This window comes from Hypanus sabinus, chromosome 11, assembly GCF_030144855.1.
Source record: "Hypanus sabinus isolate sHypSab1 chromosome 11, sHypSab1.hap1, whole genome shotgun sequence".
Lineage (NCBI taxonomy): Eukaryota > Metazoa > Chordata > Chondrichthyes > Myliobatiformes > Dasyatidae > Hypanus > Hypanus sabinus.
Window position 1 is genome coordinate 92,493,468 of NC_082716.1, and position 27,831 is coordinate 92,521,298.

Consider the following 27,831-nt stretch of genomic DNA (forward strand, 5'->3'; position numbering starts at 1 on the left):
ATAAATTTGACTATCAATTGGAATAGAAAATTCACTAATTGAGCTGATTAATATTCATTAACTTATTAATCAATAAGACCATAAGGCATGTAACACACACAAAATACAGGAGGAATTCCGTAAGCCAGATAACATCTATGGAAAGTTTTGTCGATGTTTCGGGCTGAAACCCTTCAGCAGGACTTGCTGAAGAGTTTCAGCTTGAAAGGTTGACAATAATCTTTTCCTTAGATGCTGCTTGGCCTACTGAGTTCCTCCAGCATTTTGTGTGTGTTACTTGGATTTTCAGCATCTGCAGATTTTCTCTTGTTTGTGATTAGACCATAGGACATAGGAGCTAAATTAGGCCACTCATCCCATTCAGTCTGCTCCACCATGCCATCATGGCTGATTTATTATCCCTCTCAACACTGTTCTCCTGCCTTTTCTCTGTAACCTTTGCACTGACTAATTATATTAAATTTGACTAATCAAGAACCTATCAACCTCCACTTTAACTACACTCAATGATTTGACCTTCACAGCCATCTATGGCAGTGAATTCCACAGACACAGCACCTCTGGCTAACAAAATTTCTCCTCTTCTCTGTTCAAAATGGATATCCCTCTATTCTTAGGCTGTGTGTTTTGGTCCTAGACTCACCCACTAGGGGACATCCTCTCTATCTAGGCTAATCAATATTTGATAGGTTTCAGTGAAACCCACCCTGGTTTTTCTAAATTTCAGTGAGTACAGACCCAGAGCCATCAAATACTCCTCATACATTAACCTTTTCATTCCTAGAATCATTCTCATGACCCTACTCTGAACCCTTGTCAAATGCCAGCAGATCTTTTCTTGCCTACAATGCTCAATATGTGGTCTGACAAATGCCTTATAAAGCATTAGCATCACATTCTTGATCTTGTATTCTAGTCTTCTCAAAATGAATGCTTAACATCACATTTGCCCTCTGACTAGTCCTGCAGTTTAACCAAAGAACTCCTAAGTCCCTTTGCACCTCTTATTTTTGGATTTTTTTCTCCATTTAGTGCATGACCATACAATTCTCTACACTGCCACTTCTTTGGCTATTTTCTCAATTTGTCTAAGTCCTTCTGTAGACAGCCTGCTTCCTCAACACCACCTGCCCCTCTGCCCCATCTTTCTAATGTGTGCAAATTTGGCCACAAAACCATCAATTCTGTCATCCAGATCATTGATATATAACATAAAAAAGCGGTCCCAACACTGACCACTTCAGAACACCACTAGACACTGCCAGACAATCAGAATTCATTAGCAGAATCCAGCAGTAAGGTTACTTTACAATCTGATTACTCTCCATTGATCTGTTTATTGTCAGCCGAAGCACTCGTGAATAATGGCACAGAATCAGTTATCGCCCGAGTTATTGGTCAGTGGAATTATTCATTGATTTAATCATTGTCACTAGAATCAATCAACAATGTTTTAATTGATCAGCAGAATTATTTGTCAACCCGGTCATAACTGTAGTGTTATAAATAAATGTTTTTTTTTGTTTCATCAATAATCAATATGTTCTCCTTTACTATTTATTGATGTTATTGTAGATCATAGCATGTGGTTATTGGTCAGTACAATCAACAGTCAGTCTGAGTACTCATTGATCTGTTTATTAACCAGAATGATTCATTGATTTAATAATTGGACTGTGAAATTTTTTATTGATTTTTGTCATTCTGACCAGAGTCAGTAAATGATAATCATATTAAAGGTGTTCATTGATATCCTTATTAGTAAAGTCATTGACCCATCAGTTTCTAATTGCTACTTACTGATCTAAATGGTCAGATAAATCCTTCTATGAAGAATTGTCAGCAGAATCAGAGGTTGGCATAATTATTAATCAGTAATATCATTCATGGATGTGAATATTATCAGCATAACTCTTTGTTTATTTCCACCATAATTTCAAATCTGCATTCATGCTCCATGGATTTGATCTGATTGTTATCAATACAATTAGTCATTGATTTGGTTATTAGCTAATTTGTATACTGCCTAATTAGTCAGTAGAATTATATTTATTACTAGTCTGGAAAAGCCATTGAGATACCTGAAATACATCAGTCTCATCATTAGTTAATATGATTGCTATTTGGAATGACTGAAAGCTCTAACTCCTGAGACTGCAACAATATTATCAGTCTGCTGAATGATTTTACTCTCAGTGATCGAGCTTATAAATTATTCTGTTGACCAGTAATCAGACCATTCCATGATTTGCCGGTTTTTTTTCAGTAGTTTGAATATAAGTTACAAAATCTGTTGACTTTGTTGCTCTGTTGTTTTTAAGTAGAAGTATGTATTGATTTTGTTATTGACAGGTCAGCCCCTCTTTACTAATGAATCACCATGGACCAATAATCTGATTTATTGAAGTATGTTTGCTAATCAGCAGAAAAATTCCTTGATCTGACTGTTGCTCAACAGGTTTATCTAACACTATTATTTTTCTCTGTAGAATTGTGTGTAACATTCTAAATATTGGACCATTGGTTAATCGATGATCATCAAGAGTAAAGTCCTTCAGCAATCTGTTTATGATATAGCTCAGAAATTATTCATTACTTGCTCTTTAATGTAATTAGAATAATTCATCCATCTGAATATTGATCAGGAAAATGATTTGTTGTACAATTGGACAAAGAACTGATGTGACTGATGATGGTCCTTCATTGATCCCTTTATTGACAGCAGAAAACATACATTGCCCTGACCATTAGGCTAATGCAGTCATTCACTGATTAGATTATTGGTTAGGTGAATCACATAGGATTGCAGCACAATCAATAGTGTCCTGACTAACTGTATTACCATCTAGTATGGGAATCGCAATGCATCATTTCACTAGACGTTGCAATGGATAATGAGGACAGCTAAAAACATCAGGGTCTTTCTCCACCACCACCACCCCACATCCCAGGATATATATCAGAAGTTTTATTTACGCACACACACACACACAAACACCGTCTAGCATTGTCAAAGACTTTTCCCATAATCTTTTTGACCTCTTGCTGTCAGGCAGAAGGTACCACAGCTTAAGAACCAGAACTGTCAGGCTGGGTTACAGTTTCTTCCCTTCGACTGTTTCCCTTACTCACAGACAACCCTCAAACTGCACTGGTCACTTTTCATCTTTTATTGTTGCTATTTCACATGTTTACATGACTGCTTGTTTTTTTTGTAATAGTGTCAGGAACGTTTTACTGTCTCACATAAGCATGAACCTCGGACTTGTTGGCTTGTCAGTCTTCAGGCCATTCCACTCAGGGACTTGTGCTAACATTATTTTGTGATTCGGTGCTAGATCATAACTATATGTGCTGTGTGTGACTGTATGTACTGTGTTTTGCACCTTGGCTCCAGAGGAACAATGTTTCATTTATCTGTATACAGTTATAAAGTCGAGTGAAATTGAACTTGAAAGAGGCCATCTAACATTTGTTTTATGTTCTTCTCATCCTTTCTCATCTAAATTTATTGGCATTTTTGTCTACTTGCTGTAAAATTTCACACCACAACCCTTTTTCTGGCAGTGAGGAAGTCAATCTGAACTCCCTTTGAATTTATTGCTGATTGCCCCATTAATATTTCTCCATGCACGTGAAGCCATTCTTTATATATCCATGATCAAGTGTTTATAAAAAAAATGAAAGGCCTCGGTAAGGCTACTCCTCAGACAAGCAGTCTGTTCATCCTTTCTTGAAATGTGCATCTTCCATTTCCTTTGTCACTATTGTAAATCATCTCTCCATTCTCTCCAGTGACCTTGCATCCTAATGGTAACCTGGCAACAAGAACTGCAGTTTGGTCCAAATATAATTTGATATAATTAACATAACTACTTCTTTACAATTCCATCCTCTTGAAATAAATCCAAGTGACTAATTTGATTTTTAATGACGTTGCTAACCTGTGATAAACCTTTATTGCTTCTATTGTATTCCAAGGTCCTTTTGCTCTTCCAGCCTTCTTGGACTCATAACCACCAGGGAATGAGCCAGCACTCTGCTTTTCCCACTAGGCATGCTACTTTGCAGTAATCTTTGTTGAATTTCCACTTCAGTTCTAATAAATGCTAATTATTTGCCTATTGTTCTTCTCTAATTTGTTGCAGTTCTCCCTAATATTGATTATGCCTCTGATTAACCACATAGAAATTTAGAAGCTCAAAACTGATTTTGCTAGCTTAGGACACTTTCTCCTCTCCACTGTCTTTATTCCATTACTTTAGGGTTACCCCACCTTCTATTCTGCCCATATTTTTTAAAAGTCAGTCAAAATGTTCATTTATCTGATTATTGACCTTTACTTCTAACCATTGTTCTGCTCATTGGCTTAAAAAATATTTCATTTTCCTCGTTCAAGAATAGTAGTTGCATTGATCTGACTTATATCAGAATCATTTTTATAAACATGTTTATTGAAATGTAGTAAGAATGATTGTGATTATTTGTTAATGAAATCAATCTTTGGTCTAGTTACTAGTTGGTAGAATCACAGTTCTGTATTACCATCATTGACTTGATTATCAATCAATGGTTTCATTCATTGGTTCAATTATCAATCAACAAATATTGATAGTAAATGTATTCTTTGATCTGATTATTGGCCAGTAGAATATAGAATATTCATTGTTCCTTGGACAGATTAGAATATAGAAGAGTACAGCACAGGTACAGGCCTTTAAGCCCATCATGTCTGCACCAATCATAATGCCTAATTACTTAAAATCTCTTCTGCCTGCACAGGGTCAATATTCCTCTATTCCCTGCATATCCATGCATCTATTTAAAATACTCTTAAATACCACTTTTATACATTCTTCCGCCACTCCCCTTAGAAGCCCATTCCAGGCAAGTACCACTATCTATGTAAAGAGAAAAACTTGCCTTGCCCATCTTCTTTAAACTTCTCCCCTCTCAGTTAAATGCATGTTTGACTTTTCTACCCTGGGATAACATTCTATCGCCCTGACAATGCCTCTCATAATTGCATAAATCTTTCAGACTGTTATCTGTAAAATCATTTATTATCATTAATAGTCTGTAAAACCATTCTTTGGTTCAATAATTGGTTGAGTGGTGTTACTGGTTGTAGGACAAAAAATTCTATTGATCTGATTTATGACATGAAAATCAGTTACTCTGCTGCTGATGAGCTGATAAAATCATTCACTATGCTGAAGATATCAATTGGTATTTTTATTTACCCAGTTCATTCAACAAATGATTTATTCAATGACAGAATATTTTTTACTAGTTTAAATTGATAATGCAATCATTGGTCATTCTAATTACTAGTTAATAAAGTTAATCATAAACCTGGTCATTTTAACCATATAACCATATAACAATTACAGCATAGAAATAGGCCATCTTGGCCCTTGTAGTCCATGCCGAACACTTACTCTCACCTGGTAACACCTACCTGCACTCAGTCCATAACCCTCCATTCCTTTCCTGTCCATATACCTCCAATTTTTTTTTAAATGACAAAATTGAACCTGCCTCTACCACTTCTACTGGAAGCTCGTTCCACACAGCTACCACTCTCTGAGTAAAGAAGTCCCCCCTCGTGTTACCCCTAAATTTTTGCCCCTTAACTCTCAACTCATGTCCTCTTGTTTGAATCTGGCCTACTCTCAATGGAAAAAGCCTATCCACGTCAACTCAATCTATCCCTCTCATAATTTTAAATAACCTCTATCAAGTCCCCCCTCAACCTTCTACACTCCAAAGAATAAAGACCTAATTTTCTGAATATTCTGTGGTTGAATCATTAATTGATCTGAATATTCGATAGTGCATTGATTAATTTCACATTTGGAGTATTAATTTTAACAATTATAAAACAGTAGAAAAATCTAAATATTCACATGTGGTATTTTTCATTGACCTGATTACACACAACCGTTACTTATCAATAGCTTATTAAACTTTAAAAGTAATTATCAATGTACTACATAGAACAATTTAATGTTCAAATTATTGGTCAATAGAATAATCAGATTATGTGCACAGGCATCGTCAGTATGATCATTAATCAATTGCATAATTGAAAAGTAAAGTAATTTGCAGATTTGATCATTTTCTGTAGAGTGATTAATCATTTTGATTATCAGGGATAGAATCATTACCCATTCTGATAATTTTCAGTAGAATCATACAATCATTTTGTTATTGTCAGAATCATCTATTGGTCTGAATATTGCGGGTGTAATTGTGAAATAATTGAATTACTAGTTGGGAAAATTATTCATCATTTTGATTATTGGTCTGTCAGTGCTTGTTCTGATTATTCATTTGTTGCCTTATAGTTTTAATCTATTCATTGATCTGTTGAATGAACTGCCATTCTAATTATTGCTCAGTAGAAATCCGCTTCTACTGATTATTTGCTCACTTCATTCATGAGCTGGATTAGACCATAAAACATGGGAGCAGAATTAAGCCATTTAGTTCATTGAGCCTGGCCCACCATTCTATCATGGCTGATCCCGTATGCCACTCAACCCTGAACACCTGCCTTCTTGCCATATCCTTTGATGCCCTGGCGATCAGGAAACAATCAACTTCTGCCTTAAATATACCCATGGACTTGGCCTCCACTGCTGTCTATGGCAGAACATTCTACAGATTCACTACTCTCTGAGTAGTAATAGAATTCTGCATTTGTTAACTTGTCAATCAATAGATTCATTCATTGATCTGTATATGATCAGTGTGTTCATTGGTTAGTAGATTCATTCAAAGGTCATTGGAAGTACTCAGCTATCAGAAGGCAAAACTCAGGCAGCGTCTATAGAAATGCAAAGAAAACAGTCGATGTTTTGGGCTGAGACACTTCAGGCCTGCTTCTGTATACTGAACAAAAGAATCACTTGTTCTGATTATTAGTTGGCAATCATCTGTTAATGAATCAGTAGAAATATTCACCTGTGGAATGATTCATCACTCAGATTGAGTTTTTGTTAGGAACATTATTTTCTCTAAGTATTGGTCAGCAGAGTAAATATTCCTATTGTCAATAGAATCATTTTTTTTATTAGCACAAACAAGAGAAAATCTGCAGATGCTGGAAATCCAAGCAATGTACACCAAATTCTGGAGAAACTCAGCAGGCCAGTATCGATTGAAAAGAGTAAACAATCAATATTTTAGCCCAGTCCTGATAAAGGGTCTCAGTCAAAACGTCAACTTTTCCATACACGCTGCCTGGCCTGCTCAGTTCCAGGCAGATAGACTAGTGAAATTGATGTATTTGACTATTGACTGGATTATTGTCAGCAGCATAATGCATCAAAATGATTATATATTAGCTTTAATGGTGAAAGGATCCAGTTATTGTCAGATAATTGAAAAGAAAATCACTCATTGATCTAATTTCTGAATGATTGCACCATTCATTGACCTGATTATAGTCAACTGAATCATCCATGTGACTAATGCTGGTAGAATAGTGTATTAGTGTGATTTTTGGCTAATGTAATCAATTTTTTTCTATTTATGCATTTGTTGTTTTATTCATAGAGCTGAATAATTGCAGGAGAGTTGTTAATAGTTGTGTTCATTGATCAATAGAATCAACATATTGAGTATTGTTGAGGAAAAACCTGCATCAATCTCATTATTTTCATTCAAATTGCAAGGATCATTTGGTGTGATTATTGGTCATGGGAATCTCTTTCACCCACTTAATGCCATTTGTAGGTGGGGCTCTTAGTCTGAAGATACTTGTCCATATGATTGCAGTCCTGGGGAAATGTATCTTGAAATACTTACTTGTGAGTAAAATTGTTTACAGTCTGATTATTGGCCAGTAGAGGCAGTCTTAATCTGGACTTTGACAAGTAGAATCATTCAGTGATCAGATAATTGTCAGTAGAATCATCTGTTAACTTTTTTTTATTAGTCAGCATGAGAATTCAGTTGATTTGATTATTCATTGATATGATTGTCAGATTATTGATTAGCCTGATATTTTTATATGTGGGCTTTGCAGCTGGAGCAAACATTTAATTGCTCAAGCCTTAGTTGCCCTTGAGAAGGTGGTGGTGAACCACTGTAGTCCTTGAAGTTTGGGTTACCCACAATACCATGAGGGAGAGAGTTCCAGGATTTTAACCCAGTGATGGTGAAGGAATGATACTTTATCCAGTAAATATGGTGCATGGCTTGGAGGGTAACTTCCAAGTGATGGTGTCTACTTGAACTTGTCCTTCTAGATGATGAACATCATGAGTTTGGAAGATGCTGTCTATGGATTCTTGGTGAGCTGCTGCAGTGTGTCTTGCAGGTGGTAGAAACTGCTGCTTTATGTTGGTGATGGGAGTGAGTGAATGGCTGTGGATGGGGTGCCTATCAAATAGGCTGATATGTCTGGTATGATGTCAAGCTTCTTCACTGTTGAGCTGTGACCTGAACATTGTAGAAGATGGACAAACTTTTGAGAGGTGCTCCCCACAGTATATCTATTGTCAGTGGAATCATTCTTTAATCTGATTTTTTTTGTCAATATATTTAATAAATTTGTTCAGTGGTCTTATTAATTGAATCTTTGAATGGTCCATTTATTGGTCAGAAGAAACATTATTCAGTTAATGATTGGTTAGTGACCTATTCTGATAATTTGTATGCAGTGCAATTCACTGATTGCAATAATTTAGTAGAATAATTCATTGATCTATGTTTTGACTTGTATCAGATTAAATATTTTCATCATTTAAGAGTCTGATTATTGTCCAGTGGATCTTTTGTGTGTTTGACTATCCATCCGTGGTATAATTCACGTGTAGAGGAACCATTCATTGATTGAACTATTGCCAATAGAACCATTCATTAATCTTTTTATAATCTTAAGCCTATTAATCAGTTTGGTTACTCTTGGCAGATTAATCCATCCTTCATAAAATAGCCAGAAAATAGTTCATCAGCCTGATTTTTTTTTGGTCAATTTATGTGTATATTGCTCAGCAGGCTAGTTCATTGACCTGACTGGTGTTCTGTAGAAGCAGAGGCAACACAAGTAAATTGAAAGCTGTGTTGCTGAGGCTGGCTATATGTTACATGGGGAGTCCCTTGCTCTGTATGTTTGCAGCCCAGATAACAAAGGAGGATGGTGGACAGTGGGGTTCCTAGAGGACATTTGCTTTTTTTTTATACCTTCATACAAATTTATTTTCATGTCAGAATATCAAGTAAAAATTCAATATTTACCATGGACACCAGACTTGGAGGTATGGAAACCTGCAGTTATTATCAACCATTTGTAATAAATCACTGATTAGCTGTATAGACAGCAGACAGATAGTATTTGATATTGAGAAGTATAATAGGATGTCATTGTTGGAAGAAGGAATGGGAAGAGCTATACATAATTAATGGCACAGATCTAAAGTGTGATAGGACAGGCGAGCTGTGACTCTCATCTATATATGTACTTAGAATCGGGTAAGATGCATTGTACCAAATCCCACAGATGGCTGGTTGAAAGTATTCATTGGCCAGTGGACTGATTCATGAATCTGTTTCATGTCGAATAAAAGCATTCATGAGATTGTAGAATCATTTACCATTCCAAACATTTGACAATAAAATCAACTACAGATCTATTTATTGTCAATAGATTAATTACTGATTATTAGTCATATTCTTCTTGGAGTAGAGAAATCATACTGTTTGTAACCTCCTACTAGGGAAACATCCCCCACTAACCCATGTAGTCTGTGTAATTCTATTAGAACTTAGTGCATTCAAAGAGATCCTTTCCCTCCCCCACTCTTCCAAATTGTATTAATACAGGCCTAGCATTTAAATCTTCCCCCCCACCAGCACCCATATGATGTTTCAAGAAACTGTCTGACAAACCTTGCACTCCCCAAAATAAGTGTGATCATTACTCTAGATGCAGTCTCACCAAAGCTTCTGTCAGCAATCTTTGCTGAAAATGTCTCTTGCAGTGGGGGCCAGCATACATTTGCTGTATTTGCATGCTTGCTTTCAGTGACCAAGGACACATAGTTCCCTTTGTTCATCAACACTTCCCATTCTCTCAATATAAATAATTTTCTGCCATCCAGCTTTCCCAGCAATGCAATAACTGTTCTCCTATATGATTGCACATATAATTCATAAATTTTAAATATCTTGAATCCTCTTTGTATCTGACCCACATCTTGTTATACCATCAGCAAACTTAAAAATACATGTTCAGAGTATAGAAAGAGGCCCTTTGGCTCAGCTTGTCCACTCCAAATGAATGTGCTTCTAAGCTAGGCCCACTGCTTGCATTGGCCATATCCTTAAACCATTCTTACTGTCTTTTAAAACCTATTATTGTAACTGGCTTAGTTTTTCCCCTCTAGCAGCTCATTCCATACAACAGACCACCCTCTGTAAATAAACAATGTTGCCACTCCAATTCCTATTAATTTCTTCCCCTCTGCCTTAAATGTATGCCCTCTAGTTCTTGATTCTTCAGACCTAGAAAAGACCGTGTGCTTTCTCTCTGTCTGGCCCTCATGATTTTATACCTTTAACTTCACCTCTCATTCTCTACTCCAAGGAAAGTTCTAGTCTGTCCAACCTCTGTCTAACTCAGTCCCACATGTTCTGGAAACATTTTTGAAGATCTTTTATGCACTTTTCCAATTTAGTAACATCTCTCCCTTTTAGCTGGGTGGCTAAAATGAGCACATTACTCCCAAGTTTGGGCTCACTAGTATCCTATAGCATAACCTCATAGTTTCTGTACTCAGTGCCCTGACCGACAAAGGCAGCATACCAAAATCCAACTTGGTCACCCTTTCTATCTGTGACCCTATTTTTGGAGGACTGTGTACTTGAAACCCACCTTAGAGTACTCAAATGTTATGTTTATCCAGTTAAATGGTTCAGAATGTTGGACAATATCTATTAACATGAGCAAACAACTTGAAGCATCAGGGATGTGGTTTTTGAGGAGGATGCAAAGAATATCATGGACGAAATGAATATCTAACAAAGATGTCATGAACAGAGCAAGCACGAACAGAGAAATGTGTGAGATCATGAAAAGGCAACGTACTTCATTGGACAAGTAAAATTGGATAGGTATATGGACAGGAAAGGAATGGAGGCTTATGGGCTGAGTGCGGGTCAGTGGGACTAGGTGAAAGTAAGTGTTTGGCATAGACTAGAAGGACTGAGATGGCCTGTTTCTGTGCTGTAATTTTTATATGGTTATATGGGCATTTGATTAGGAAAGAGGAGTTTGAATGCATGGTAATTATGGGAAAGATTGAAGGGAGGAAGGCAAAGACAAATGATGATGGAGACAGCAGCCAGAGAACTAGAAATTTACTACCAATGAATTGATCCACTTGACCCGAAACAGGTGTGTGTGTGGGCCATGGCAGTCAAAGCTCAAACTGGTCATGGCACCTGATGATGATTATGTACTTGAACTCCAAGAAACCCCAATTGCATAGCCAAAATCTCATCCACAATCTTGCTATGTTTTGTGAACAGTTGCAGCTCAAGCACCAATTCCTGTGGTATCCCACTAATCACCCCCAAAAAACATTTATTCCTCTTCTGTATATTCCCCTGTATACTCTTCTGTATATTCAAAAGAGAATGAAGAAAGCTTCACCTGTCTGACTTGACGACTAATGCCCTCATGCCCAGAACCAATTGAGTGAGAGTACACTGTCTGCAGGATCTTCCTGTTCTAACTCTAGGAGACCAGAATAGGACGCAATACTTGGATTGTGATCTAATTAGTGTGTTGCCTGAGTTCAGCAAAATATCCCTGCTTTTGTAGCCTGTACCTTTGTTGTTAAATCATAGAATTTCATGTGTTATTAACCACTCTTTCACTGTGCTGTCACTCTGGTAAGTCCCTGGATGTATACACATGGGTTCTACTGTTCCTGCAAGCTGCTTGTTTTTTATTATTGAGATACAGTGCAGAATAGGCCCTTTAAGCGATGCCGTTCAGCATTCCCCGATTTAATCTGAGCCTAATCATGGGACAATTTACAACAACTTACCAACTGGTACACTTTTGGATTGCAAAAACTAGAGCACCAGCAGGAAATCCAGGCTGTCATGGGGAGAACATACAAACCCCTTACAGGCAGCAGAAACAATTGAACCTGAATCACCTGTACTGTAACCACTATGCTACCATGCCACCCCACGCTACTGCTTGGTATTGCACTGTTTAGGTTGTGCTTGCTCTTATACTTTCTGCCATAATCCTTGCATTATTCAGCATCTGCTGCTTGTCTACACACTAGTCAGCCATCAACACTTTGGAGACATCAAGTGTTCACCTCATATACCTATGATAAACTCTCAATTTGTCTACATTGTAATGACCATTAAACTTGATTTATCTGCTTGGACTGCACTTTCCCTGCAACTAGAACATTACTTTCTGCATCCTATTTTTGTATGTCCTTTGTATTACTTTGATATACTTGTGTATGGAAAGATCTGTCTGGATGGCTTGTAAACCTTTTCATGGTATCTTTGAGTCAATAATAAACCAATGATTTATTTTCCTTCAGTGTTTCTATGTGTTTCCTTCAGTGTGTTGATCACTTTGTGTGATCTGTAAGGTTAGAAATCTTACACTGGAGGAAACTTTCTACTGTTTTAAGAAAAAACACACTTCCTGGGGTATGTTGTTGCCTCCATCCCCTGAATCAAAACATCTATTTTCTACACTTGAACCAATTTCCTGTCAATATTGCTTTTAACTTAATTCTGTGGTCTTCGATTTTCCTAGCTAGTCTTTAGTGTGGGCTTTACCCAAGGCTGTCTGAAAATGCACATCCTTCTATTCAAGAACCCTCATCAAAAATTCTACTAGGTTATTCAAGCCCTATTTTCTTTTTATGAATCCATCTCAGATTTCTTTCATTAACCAAAACTTTTGCTTTTTGCTACTTAATTTTGATTTGGTTATTGCTTCTAATAACTTTCTCATAAGTTCTAATTAACCCATCTGGCTCACAGTTACCTGGCATTTTCTGAAATCCATTTTTTTCCCCATTGAATTCCAGTTCCATTTTCCATTCCTCTGGCATTGCTCCATATTTAAAGAGGATTGGAAGATTGGGGCTAACATTTCAGCAATTTTCACTCCTACCTCTCCAGTTTCCTAACTAGCCTAGGTGGGCAACTTTTGCCTAGCCAGCTTTTCCAGTATTTTTTCATACTCTCTTGAATTTTCTTTTTAACTCCCCTCTCAGAATGTATGCAAACAAGTGTTCTCAGTTGCTTCAATTGTACTTCTTCCCTCGTGTTGAAATTATTAATGAACATTGGATTGACTCTTGTTTTGCTAGTTTATTATTTGATTTTGAGTAACTTATTGAATAATTTATTGACATTATTGATTAACATTTTGATGTAAGTATTTATCATGAATTATTCACTAATGTACTTGGTTAATTCAAGTCATTCTTTGAACATGTTGATTGTCTATTGAATTATTTTTTGATTAGGCTATTTGTCTGTTGGTTCACTTATTGGTCTGTTTACTGGTGCAGTGGTCCATTTGTCTGACCATTGATTCATTCACTGATCCGGTTATTTGCCTGTGATAATTTTATTGACCTGATTATTGGCCCTGTTGAGTCCTTCACTTGCTGGCTATTTTTCAGTCTATTTACTGCCAGATCTGATTACCTGTCTTTAACAGCAATGTTCATCATTGAAGTAATTGTTGAGTTATTGAAATATACATTGGCAATATTATCAGTTTGAATCATTCGTTGAATTGAATGTTGAGTATGGGATGATGAATGATCTGATTTTTTGTCTGTTGATTTATTTATTGATTTGGTTTTGGCTTCCGAATCATTCATTGGTAAGTTTGCTGCCCTGTTAAATCTTAAGAATGTGAATGTGTAATATGAGCAGAAATTAAAACCATATTGGGTTTTGAACTGCTCTTTCATGCAATAAATGATATATAGTTATTGGTCATAATGCTATTTTTTCTGTCTGAAACTCTGGTCTTTGATTCCCTTGTAATTCTAAAGAAAAAAGAGATCTGTAAACTCTGAGATAACTATGGCTTGAGTGAGGAGACATCCACAGAACATCTACCCTTCAAAACACGCCAGCACCACAAGCCCCCACATTGTATAATATCTATCAATAGGTTCACTTCTCATCTCCAGAACACATTTACCCATTCTATTCAATCTTTCATTGCAAGGTGACACCTTGAACTCAATCAAGCCATTATTGTCCATATCTTCCAGGTGGGTATACTGTTCCTTAACTAAAACCTGCATATTGTTACAAAACTTCCTACATTAGTATTCCATACCTTTGGGAATAAAAGTATTCAAAAAGTTCATGACTGATCCAATCACTGTCTCTGATGACTGATTAGCCTATAAAGGCAATTGTGGATATGATTGTTCCATTGAATTATTGACTGATCTGATTAGTTACACTAACTATATCAATGTAATTGAAGCTTTTGTTGATCAGTTCACTTACCTGCTTAATTATTCACCAACCATTGGTATGATGATCATGATCTAATTATGTCTCCATAACTCAGTTGCTGATCTACTTATTGCTGCTTTGAATAATTCACAATGCAATTGCTGTTCTACTGAGTTGACCTTTAATCTGATTATTGATGCAATGAATTATTAATGACCATATTGATTCTTGGTATGTGATTATTGCTTTATTTTATTCAGTGACTGTGGCATTGACCATAGATTACACAATACGTTGATCAATAATCATTCTTTGAGCAAATGATTAGTTGATCTCACTATTAACTTAGTTCATGATCTGGGTATTTACAGACTGTGTTCTGTTGAAACACTCCCTGATGGTATTACACATCTGTTGAAGCATTGAATGATTTAGTTATTATCCTTTTAGAATTATTGACTGATTAGAGGATGGAACTATCATGTGAATAATTGTTTTAATTATTGCTCTGCTTGTTCTTGAATTATTCTGATTTGATTTATTCTATCATTACTGTCTCTATTGATACTTGAATCATTATATAGCCTGTTATTGGTAATTAATGATTTATCATATTGACATATCAATTGGTTCAATTATTCCTTCTGTCATTTGTTTCAGTCTGGTTATTGAGGTTCTGCTTGATTCTTTGATTATTGTTCTGTTCAATTAATCATTAGCCTTAATGAATATTGGTCTGTTGCATTCACTGTTGTAGTATGCTTTATCAAATCACTTAATCCAACTAAAATGGTTATTGGTTTGTGAAATTTAACTAAACTGAATATCAGTATGGTTAATTATATAATTTGCTTTGAGTCACAATTTAGTGATTGGTTTGTTGAATCATGTGCTTTCTTGTTGGTAGGTTGATTAGTGAATTGGCTAGTTTGTTGAACTACTGTGTTCATTTGATCTGTGGCATCAATCATTGATGTATCTGTTCCATGGATTTGGTTATTGATTTGTCAAATTATTCACACATTCAGTCAATTGGCTATCATATCAGTGATGTGACTACTGGTCAATTGTATCATTCATTTAACTGATCAGTCTGTTAAAGTATTTATGAATCTGACGATTCGCCAAGGGCTTTATCTGATTACTACTCTGAATCATTTGCCATTCATATTGTTCACATAATGATGGATAATTGCACTGTTGTATCATTCAATGAGTTGTCAGTTTCATTGTGCGTGAATTTTAGTTATTGATAAGTTGATGCACCTAGTTATCTGTTTATCCAATTATTGAGTTATTCATTGTTTTCAGAGTACTCCATAAATCTAATTATTGGCCTGCTGAATCTTAACAGGATTATTGTTTTAATGAATCATTGAAAGCAATCAAAAATAATCATATTTTGATGTTACTGATTATTATTAAAATGCATAACTGTTGGCACATCCACGAGTCCACAATTTTGAATGACCCATTAGTTCAATTATTGGTTAGTTGAATTAGTTTCTGATTAAAACACAGGACTTTGGTTATTCTGTTTCATCATTGACTGAATTTGGCATTGTTCATGTTAATAATTCTAAGATTAGGACAGTTGACACGCACTGGTTTGCTTGTGGCCTGAATAGTTCATCAGGTATGAATATTAGCCAATTGATTGGTCATTGACCAGAGATTTGTTTATCAAATCAGTCTTTTATGTATTTGGCCCAGATTCACCCAATTAACAACATAGGGGCCATCTATTCATGCATTGTTTATCTATTAAATCATTGAGTGGCCTGGTTATTGATTTGTTGAATATGCATATGAATTAGAAATTTGTCTCGAAGTCTTCTGTGTATTAATCATAGGTCTGATTTATTACTTATTGATCTGAAATTGCATTTTGAATTTTTCAATGGTTCAATTATTAGTATGGCTATTCAGTAGTGTGACTTTTCATTTTCATTAAGAAATAGTCTGCAAAGTAATTGAATGAATCATTGATCCATTGAAGCATTCACCAATCCAGTATTTCTCTGTCAAATTGCACATTGAGCATTGCACTGTTTAGTCATTAATTTAATTGTGTTTAATCAGTCACTTATTGGACCAATGAATTGTACTAATTATTTTCATCTGAGTAATACATTCTGATTATTGATCTGATAAAACATTAATTGGTTTTATTTGTTTGACCAATCAATGTATCGGTCTAAAATTATTCAACAATACAATTGGATCATGTGTAAGTCTTGTACTCAGTCTTTCAATTGCTTTGCTAAACAGTGGGTTCTGTGCAGAAGCTTGACCTTTGCTTTCACTTGCTTCTCACTCCATCTCTGGTGACCTTGCTCAGACTCTATCTCTCTGTTGCCTCAAACAGTTTTCAAACAAACCCCAATGCAAACAGAGGGACCTTGTCTTCTGTCAGGGATAATTACAACATCTGGGCTCAATATTGAATTCTAAGCTTTCAAATAATTAAACGTATCTGTTTGGCTGGTTATACTGTTGGTCACCCCATGTAGTTAGAGATTAACTTTTTTTGCCACTTATACATGGAAATGTAAAATAAAATGCATCATTTTGAATCAATGACCAACAAATGCAAGAGCTGCAAAGCTTCTGCTACAAACCTAGCATATCCCCAGTTTACTCACTCGAATCTGCAAGTCCATTTTTGTTTTTTGGAATGTAGGATGAAACTGGAGCACCCTGAGGAAACCTATCTGGTCATGGGAAGAACATACAAAGTGCTTACAGACAGAAGTGGGAATTGAACCATGATCATCTGATCACTGACGTTGTGAAGTGTTTGGCTATTTACTACACTACTGTTGTCTCCCTTCAGCCATTGGCTGATCTGTTGGTCATTTCCAGCATTTGGTTTCTAGTTTCAGCAACAGCTCAGATTTGCATTTCAAAGCAGTTCATGTTTCCCCATCTTTTCTTACTAAAGACCAATTTTGGTCAAACTCAGGGCATCACTATTAATCAAACCTGTTCATACTTTCTCCTGTTTCATTGCCCTTTATCTTTCCATCAACTCCCACCTTAATTCTCTAACCATCCACCTACACTAGGTGCAATTTGAAGTGGCCCATTAGAACTCAGGGAAAACCACATGGTTAGAAAGAGAATATTCAAGCTCTGCACAGACAGTTCCCAAAATCAGGTCACTGGAGCCATGTGGCAGCAGCTTTAACATCACCTTTGTTAATTAACCAGACAGCTCCAAATGCATCAGTATCTCCTGGACAACACAGGCCTCACATCCTCAGACTTCTCCATAATTCTTTCCATTCATCTCCCAACATCCTCTGCAACACAAAGCTCAGTTTTTTCTTTCACTTCTGATAAAAGTTCATTAAATTGGAACAATAAATTTGGTTCTCTCTCCAGAGGCTGACAAACAAGCCAAGTCTTTTCATTTTTGAATTTTTATGATGACTGTATTTTTCTATAATCACTAGCCCTGCTTTATTTTTCTTAAAATCCTGATCATTTGACTAATTTATTTAAATAAAGAATAAAAGGTGATTTAATTCAAAGTTCATAGTTGCAAAGTCTTATCTCGGGACTGTAACTCTAGTAATATAACTGCTGTAAGGCCTCTTTACCCCAAAAAGTGGAATCCAATTAATAAATGAGTGACATCAGTCCAATGCTCATAACAGTACTCATTGGTATTAGAAATGAAAATTCAGATGAGTTAATGATGCAATAGATTCTCAGTGAATGCTGTAACCACAGTGAATGAATCTTCCAAACATTGATCATTAATGTGTACACTATTGGTCAGAAACCAGATGCTTAAATGGATTCTGTAATCCTATAATGAAAACAATGAATAATTTAGTTGATGGAAATGATAATGGATTAATAGAACTGTTTTCAACTAATAAAAGTAAGATTAAACGAATCCAAGTTTCAACAAGTTTATAAGTCATAGTCACTATGGCAACAGGCCCTTCAGTCCAACTAGTCCATGCTGACCAAGATGTCTTCCTGAGCTAATTCCATTTGCCAGTGTTTTGCCCATAGCCCTCTACCTTACCTTTCCATGTACTTGTCCAGGTATCTTTTAAATGTTATAACTGTACCTGCCTCTTCTACTTCCTCTGGCAATTGATTCTACACAGCTCCACCTTCTATATAGAAATCCTGTGCCTCTGTTCCCTTTCAAGCCTCCCTCCCCTCACCTTTGACCTATGCTCCCTAGTTTTAGACTCTCCTGCCCTGGGGAAAAGACATCGGGCATCCACTTTAAGTCCCTCATGAATTTATAACACCCTATCCTTCAGCCTCCTCACTTCAGAGATTAGCCTCAGCTCTCTTCGTAAGCCCTATAGTCCTTGGTAGTCTTTTTTTGCACTACTTCCTGGTTAATGGGCATCCTTCCCCAGCTTGGTAAACAGAACTGCACACAACTCCCAAGTGTGGTCTCACCAATGTATAGACAACATCTATGGGAGGAGGTAGTGACGACGTTTCGGGCCGAAATGTCGTCACTACCTCCTCCCATAGATGCTGTCTGGCCTGCTGAGTTCTGCCAGCATTTTGTGTTTTTAATCAAATAATTTTACAGACTAATAGCCATCTCAGTTAATCATTCAATAGACCAAAACTCAAATTAAGTAATGCAAGAAGTAAATAAACTAATCAGATTGATTAACAGACTGACAATAAGGTCAGTCACAAAATATGGGTGAACCGTCCAACAAACTAATCATCTCACCATTAAAATACAGCAAAGCATTAATTGGTGAATGATTTAACAAAGCTATGATGAAACTAATGAAGCTTCAACAAGCCAATAATCAGATCATTGAATGATCCAGTTCAGTTATTTTTTTATCTTCAGTCATTAACTGAAATGATCATTCATTTTTTTGTCTGCTAAATCTTTAATATCTCTAGTTACTGGGATACTGGATATTCTACTTTGGGGTTCTGTTGAATCATTCCATGACCTGTTAAGAATATTGGTTTCACTGGCCAAGTTATTTTCCTGTTGAATCATTCACTGGAATGGTGGTGTTAAATGATTCACATGATTATCAGGCTGTTGAATCATTCAATGTTCTGATTATCAGTCAGGTCAAATGTTCAATGATAACTATCTCCAGCCCTTCACTCGTCTGATTATTGGGATGGGGGATCATTAATGATCTGTTAAATTAGTCACTGATTTGATTATTAGCCAATTAAACAATTTCCTGAGAAAGTCATGCATATGTCATGCATAGATCTGATTATGCATCTTCTGTACCATTCCCTGATATTTTTATAGAATGTCTGATAAGAATAATGGAATGTGGATTATCTGATTTAGTCCATTAGGTTATTGAATAATCTGTTTGTCTATTGATTTAATAATAATTACTCATATGCAATCATAGAATTATACTCAGAATTATACCACAATCTGTTTAATTGGGTTAATCAACACAATTAATGCTCTATTGAACGCAACATTGAGTAGATTATTGGTATATTCATTCATTCACTGATCTAACCAGTCATATTTTTTTTTAAACAGACATCTGATAACTATGAATCATTTACTAATCTGATTGAACTGATTAGTCACTTATAGATGTGATTAATTCTCAAAGTTGTCAATGGACTGTTAAGACATCAAATGATATGATTGGTTGTGTCACTACTTGGTCTGTTATTGGGTTGTTCAAACTGATTCCTCTTTTACCATGATCACTGATTGTATTATTGGTGTGTTGAATAGTTAATCACCTTGATTATTTGGCTATTCAGTAATTTCAATGTCAAATCAATTGTTGATTCATTCATTTAGGTCCTTGGGACTAATCATTGCTACAGTTCTGAAACATTCACTGAACTCATCGGTCGTTGCTTTATTCTTTGGTAACCCTCCAGTGTCAGAAGAATTATTTTATCTGTTTGCACTTGTGCAGAGAGGGCCTTTGTGTGACTGTACTTGAAACATTGTGTACAGTTTTCATTACCATGCAAAAATGTACAATGAAGAATTTCCAGCTGGTGGATTTGCAAAGGTGGAGAGACTGAGTAAACTTGCACTGTAAATTAGTTAAGAAATGGTGGGGGGTAATCCCTAAGATTTACAGAATTCTCATAGGGCTTGTCAGAAAGATGCAGGGAGAGTGTTTACCTTGGCCAAAGATTCGAGCACTAGAGGCAGGGGGTATTTTGAAAATATGGGCAGCCATTGTGGACTGGGGTGTGGAGGAATGTCTTCACTCAGAGGTTGGTGAATGTTCGGTATTCTTTGTCCATGAGATCATTGAGGTTTAATAACTGAGGTTCAGTTTTGTAATAGTCAATGATTTCTGGGACTTGGGGAAATCGGGGTTGTGGAAATAATGAAAAGAATATTGCTGAAATGAAAGATTAGCTGAGATTTTGAGTGCTGAGACAACTTGAAGGGTTAAAAGACCTACTGCTGCACTTATTTCTTGTAGCTCATTGACTGGAAGTTTGGTTTGCTGCATTGAATCATTGACTAGCTGGTGAATAATTGTTTTCCGGTGTAAATTACTGATTTGTTTGTCCACAAATCCATTATAAAATATCCTCTAAGGAAGAGTGATCACAAGACTGAATTTCAGAACTGATTTGAGAACAAAACTAACTTAGCTAAAGATAATGACAAAGTTGAAAGCAACATTAGCTGAAGTGTTTTGGGAAGTTAGATTAGAAGATAAAATGGTAGATGTAAAATGGCAGATGCTAATGGAAATATGTGAACATTGTCAACAGGGGTTTAGCTCCCAGATCCAGGGTGCCAAGTTCAATGCTGTCATTGTGGAGTATGAGCATTCTCCTTGAGATTTCCCTCAGATGCTCTGGTTTCCTCCCACAGTTGAACGTAGTAATGTATATTATTTTGCCACTATAGGTTGTTGTATGTTAACAGGGAGGAGAAGAATCAAAGGAGGTTTTCTAACGTAGTATGATAGAAAATGGATTGCAGAATTTAAGGGAAACAAAGAGGAATAGCTTGGATGGCATTGATCTGGGAGCTGTTATGGATCCAATGGGCAGCTTGGTTTTCAGGAGGTGTTATACACTCCTTCCCTCTGCTAGCCTGGAGGTTGCCCTTGGGCAAGATGTGGGAGCTGCGTAGCAGCACTCACCCACCCCAGCTGGTGATCAGGGTCACGTGAAACCATGGGAGCAGGTGGTGGATGGCTGTACGAGCAGCTGGTGTATATCACAAATCCTGGTTACGTGACCTCTGACAACAGGCAGACAGTCTTTGTAAGAGTACTGATATTGGCTGCGGGTCACCCGTCTTGTAAAGACACTGCCCATAAGAAGGCAATGGCAAACCAATTCTATTGAAATATTTGCCAAGAGCTATCATGGTCAAAGACCATGATCGACTCTATCATATGACACAGCACATAATGATGAGATTTCCAGTTATGTCTTTATAATAAAGTAAGACCATAAGACAAAGGAGCAGAAGTCAGCCATTTGGCCCATCAAGTCAGCTCCATTTCATCATGAGCTGAACCAATCTCCCCTTTAGTCCCATTCCCTTGCCTTCTCACCATAACCTTTGATGGCCTGACTACTCAGATACCTATCAATCTCTGCCTTAAATACACCCACTGACTTGGCCTCCACTGCCACCTGTGGCAACAAATTCCATAGATTCACCACCCTCTGGCTAAAAAAATTTTTTCGTATCTGTTCTGAATGGGCGCCCTGCAATCCTAAAGTCATGTCCTCTCGTACTAGACTCCCCCACCATGGGAAACAATTTTGCCACATCCACTTTGTCCATGCCTTTCAACATTTGAAATGTTTCTGAGGTCCCCCCTCATTCTTCTAAACTCCAAGGAGTACAGTCCAAGAGCAGTCAAACGTTCCTCATATGTTAACCCACTCATTCCCAGAATCATTCCAGTAAATCTTCTCTGAACCCTCCCCAATGTCAGCACATCCTTTCTTAAATAAGGAGCCCAAAACTGCACACAGTATTCCAAGTGAGGTCTTACCAGTGCCTTATAAAGCCTCAACATCACATCCCTGCTCCTATACTCTATTCCTCTAGAAATGAATGCCAACATTGCATTCGCCGCCTTCACCACTGACTCAACCTGGAGGTTAACCTTAAGGGTATCCTGCACATGGACTCCCAAGTCCCATTGCATCTCAGAACTTTGAATTCTCTCCCCATTTAAATAATATTCTACCCGTTTATTTCTTCTACCATAAGTGCATGACCATATACTTTACGACATTGTAATTCATTTGCCACTTTTTTGCCCATTTCCCCCAATCTATCCAAGTCTCTCTGCAGACTGTTTCCTCAGCACTACCATCTATCTTTGTATCATCAGCAAACTTAGCCGCAAAGCAATCTATTCCATAATTCAAATAGTTGATATACAACGTAAAAAGAAGCGGCTCCAACTCAGACCCCTGTGGAACACCACTGGTAACCAGCAGGGATCCCTTTCCCACTCTGTTTCCTGCCAATCAACCAATGCTCTATCCATATATGTAACTTTCCTGCAATTCCACGGGCTCTTATCTTGTTTAGCAGCCTCATGTGCGGCACCTTGTCAAAGGCCTTCTGAAAATCCAAATACATAAAATCCACTCCATCTCCCTTGTCTAGCCTACTTGTAATTTTCTCAAAAAATTGCAATAGGTTTGTCAGACATGATTTTCCTTTAAGGAAACCATGCTGAGTTCTGCCTATCTTGTCATAAGCCTCCAAGTACTCTGTAACCTCATCCTCGACAATTGACTTCAACAACTTCCCAACCACAGATGTCAAGCTAACAGGTCTATAATTTCTTTTTTGCTTCCTTGCCCCCTTCTTAAATAGCAGAGTGACATTTGCAATCTTCCAGTCCTCCGGAACCATGCCAGAATCTATTGACTTTTGAAAGATTATTGCTAATGCCTCAGCAATCTCCACTGCTACTTCCTTCAGAACATGTGGGTGCATTCCATCTGGTCCAGGAGATTTATCTACCCTTCAACTATTCAGCTTCCTGAGTACTTTGTGTCGTAATTGTGACTGTGCATATTTCTCTTCCCTGACACCCTTGAATGTCCGGTATATTGCTGATGTCTTCCTCAGTGAAGACTGATGCAAAATACTCATTCAGTTCCTCTGCCATCTCCCAGTACAATTTCTCCAGCATCATTTTCTACCGGTCCTATATTTATTCTCACCTATCTTTTACTCTATATGCTTGAAAAAGCTTTTAGTATCCTCTTTGATATTATTTGCTAGCTTCCTTTCATAGTGCATCTTTTCCCTCTTAAGGACCTTCTTACTTTCCTTCTGTAAGCTTTTTAAAAACTTCCCAATCCTGTCTTCCCACTAATTTTTGCTTTCTTGTATGCCCTCTGCTTTGCTTTTACTTTGGTTTTGACTTCTCTTGTCGGCCATGGTTGCATTCTTTTTCCATTTGAAAATTTCTTTTTTGGAATATATGTCTTGCACCTTCCTCACTTCTCGCATAAACTCCAGCCACTGCTGCTCTGCCATCCTTCCCACTAGTGTCCCTTTCCAGTCAACCTTGGCCAGTTCCTCTCTCGAGCCACTGTACTTTCCTTTACTCCACTGAAATACCGACACATTGGATTTCGGCTTCTCTTAAATATCACAGTGAACTCAATCATGTTGTGATCACTGCCTCCTAAGGGTTCCTTTGCTTCCATCTCTCTAATCACCTCTGGTTTATTACACAGTACCTAATCCAGTACAGCCAATCCCCTAGTGGGCTCAACAACAAGCTGTTCTAAAAAGCCATCTAGTAAACACTGCAAAAAAAAAAAGACTCTTCAACCCAACTTGTCTATGCCAAACACTGTACCCACCAAGCTAGCCCCATTTTCTTGTGTTTGTCCCATATTCCTCTAAACCTCTTATTCATATATTTATCAAAGTGTCTTTTAAATATTAATGTACTTCAACAACTTTCTCTGGCAGCTCATTTCATATATGCATCACCCTCTACATGCAAGAGTTTCCCTTCATGGTCTCTTTAAATCTTTCACTTTTAAACCTGTGCATTTTAGATTTTGATCCCCCTCTCTGGGAAAAAGTCAATCTGCGTTCAGCCTATCTACATCCATCACAATTGTATACATTTCTATAAAGTCATAGTCAATGAAATGTATAAATGTTGAGAAAGAAAATCATTAAGAGATCTGTGTTTTGATTCATGATGCTGTGGGTGTTATCAACTTCAACAAAAAGAGATTATAATGTTGTAAAGACTACCAATAAGTTTTACTACTGACAACATTTTCAAAACTAGCAAATTCATGATTAAAAGTGTCAAGACAGAAAAATGTAGTTTGTGAGAGTAATCTGGTAAAAGAGGTAAGAGAGAAAAGAAGCCAGTCTTCATGCATATAAAAGAAGAACAGCAATAGTAACATTAAATTCTTCTTCTCCAGAAGGAATCAATAACAGGGGAATGGGGAAATGGCAGAGACCTCCAGTAAGTACGATGTACTTACTTCAAAGAAGACATTACTCATTGGAGTTTAGAAGAATAGAGGGGAGGGGGTATCTTGTTGAAACCTGTTACATATTGAAATACCTATCAGAGTGGGTGTGGAGAAGATTTCTATAGTGGAGGAGTTGAGGACCAGAGGTCACAGCCTCAGAATATAGGGACATCCATAGAGAAGAGGAAGTTCTCTAGCTAGAAGGTACTGAATCTGTGGAATTCATTGCAAATGGCTGGGAAGGCTGTCATTGAGCATATTTAAAGTGGAGGTTGATATGTTGTGAGGTGTCAAATATTATGGGGAGAACACAGGATTGAGAAGGATAATAGATCAGCCTTGATGGAATGGTGGAGCAGACTTGATGGGTTAAACACCTGGTTCTGCTACTATGTCTTATACAAGTCAGAGTATTGGTCTACTCAATTGATTGTTCTGTTTATTTGCCTCTGAATACATTCACTGGTCTATTATTCTGGTGAGACATTCAACTGCTTGATTACCCATTCCATGTAAAATTGTTGGCAATCAGCAGTGCATTGTTTCATCTATATCTCCAATGGTACATGCTTGAGGTCATTTGCAACTGACCTGACCTCTGAGTTCTGGTTCAGTTCTTTAACATCAGTGACTCCAGAGCCAAAAAACATTTATGCAGAATCTCCGCTGTTAGCCATCCAGGGAAAGTAAGTGATTTGTTCACTTTTATTTATTTTCATAGAAATGTTGCAAATAGTAGGTTGTTATTTTTGAAATTTTGTTATTTTCAAAACTATATGCTGTAATTTCTCAGTGTTTCTGACTTTTAGAGACACTTTGAAATGGTGGAAAATCTCTTGGATCTCACAGGATGCGATTGAGGTGGTTGGAAACCTATAGCATCAACATGTAAATGTGGCAGAAGCTATCCTTTGAGCCATTCCTTCTCTTAACTTAGTTACTGAAGTCAGTTTTGATCTTCAGTTGACCTTATTTTAATTTTAATAATTTGATTCAGCTCTTCATATAAATATTGATCACTGTTCTTTGACTATTAACCTGCTTCATCATTGAAGTCTAGTTAATTCAGTGCTGAATATTTGTAACTTTGACAATTGGCATTTTTCATCCATTCAGTAATTTTATGGTCTGTTCAGATTTAATTGCTCTGAATGTGTTTCAATTTTTTTTAGATCAGTGAGTATCTAATTACTGGTCTAATTTATCTGCCAAATGGATTGTTGACCTGCTAAATTCATGGTTCTCACCATTCATTGGTTAATTTGTTCATTGATACTCTGTAGAATGTTAAGATTTTCTGTGCTTGGCTGTTTATGATTTTGTTTACTACATCAATATGATTATTGGAAACAACAGAATGCAGATGCTGGAATGTAAAACACCAAACACTGTGCTGTAAGAACTTTGTGGGTCATCCAGCAGCTGTGGGAGAAATAAATAGCTGATGTTTCGGTTGACAATTTCTTTTGAGATCAAAACATTGACAATTACTTTCCTCATACAGATGTTGCATGACATGATCACCAAATTCCTCCAGCACATTGTTTATTGCTCAGTATGGTCATCAATTTGTAATTTTTTCACTCAGCTGATTATTTGTCTGTTAAAATATTATTGATATAGTTAATTGTTTTGTTTCTTAAATTTTTCTTCTATACCTATCACTAACCTGACCAATTGTCTGTTGAGCCACTTATTAAAGTGAAAGATGATGTATTTCAATCACAGCTCAGTATTGCTTTATTGAGTAGGCAAGGTTAAACTAGAAACATAGAAAACCTACAACGCAATACAGGCCCTTCGGCCCACAAAGCTGTGCCGAACATCTCCTTACTGAGAAATTAGCTCCATGTACCTGTCTCTTAAGTGTAACTTTAACAAATTCATTAACACGCACATAAAGCCTGCTGCCGACTACTCGAAATCATATGGAAATTTAATTATAAATGGTTACATGAAAATAGCACATTGTAATTGAGGGGAAAATTCAATAGTACACTAGTTACAGCTGAACTGTAACTATCGTATCTGCTGCCACCACTGTCGCTGGCAGCCCATTGGCCGGCAGCCCATTCCACACACTCACCACTTTTTTTGAAGAAAGAACTTGCCCTTGATATCTCCTCTGTACCCTTTTTCTATTGTTTCCACATTATTCCTATAGTGCGGTGACCAGAACTGAGGACAGTATTCCAAGTGGGGTCTGATCAGGGTCCTATATAGCTGCAACATTACCTCTCGGCTCCTAAACTCAATCCCCAATTGAAGACCAATGCACCGTATGCTTTCTTAACCACAGAGTCGGCCTACGCAGCAACTTTGAGTGACCTATGGACTCGGACCCCAAAATCCTTCTGATCCCCCACACTGCTGTGTCTTACCATTAACAGGCGTATGTTAGTCTCAAGAGACCATGGATTTGTGCCTTGGGAAGTTTCCAAGGTACAGTCCTGGCCGGGGTTGTATGGGAGACTGGCAGTTGCTCATGCTGCTAGTCTTCCCTCTCCATGCCACCGATGTTGTCCAAGGGAAGGGCAAGGGCTGATACAGCTTGGCACCAGTGTCGTCACAAAGCAATGTGTAGTTAAGTGTCTTGCTCAAGGGCACATGCCTCCTTGGCTTGAACTAGTGACCTTCAGATCACTAGACCAATGCCTTAACCACCTGGCCACATGCCAACACTATTACCATTAATACTATATTCTGTCATATTTGACCTGCCAAAATGAACCACCTCACACTTGTCCGGGTTGAACTCCATCTGCCACTTCTCAGCCCATTTTTGCATCCAATTATTGTCCCGCTGTAACCTCTGACAGCCCTCCACACTATCTACAACACCTCAACTTATGTCATCAGCACGTTTACTGA

General features: G+C 37.1%; 1 protein-coding gene across 5 annotated transcripts in view; it reads left to right on the plus strand.

The window, feature by feature from the left end:
- LOC132402194 (pre-B-cell leukemia transcription factor 1-like) overlaps positions 1 to 27,831 on the plus strand; it is a 465,767-nt gene that overhangs the window by 149,681 nt on the left and 288,255 nt on the right. The gene's annotated exons all lie outside the window — the stretch shown is intronic.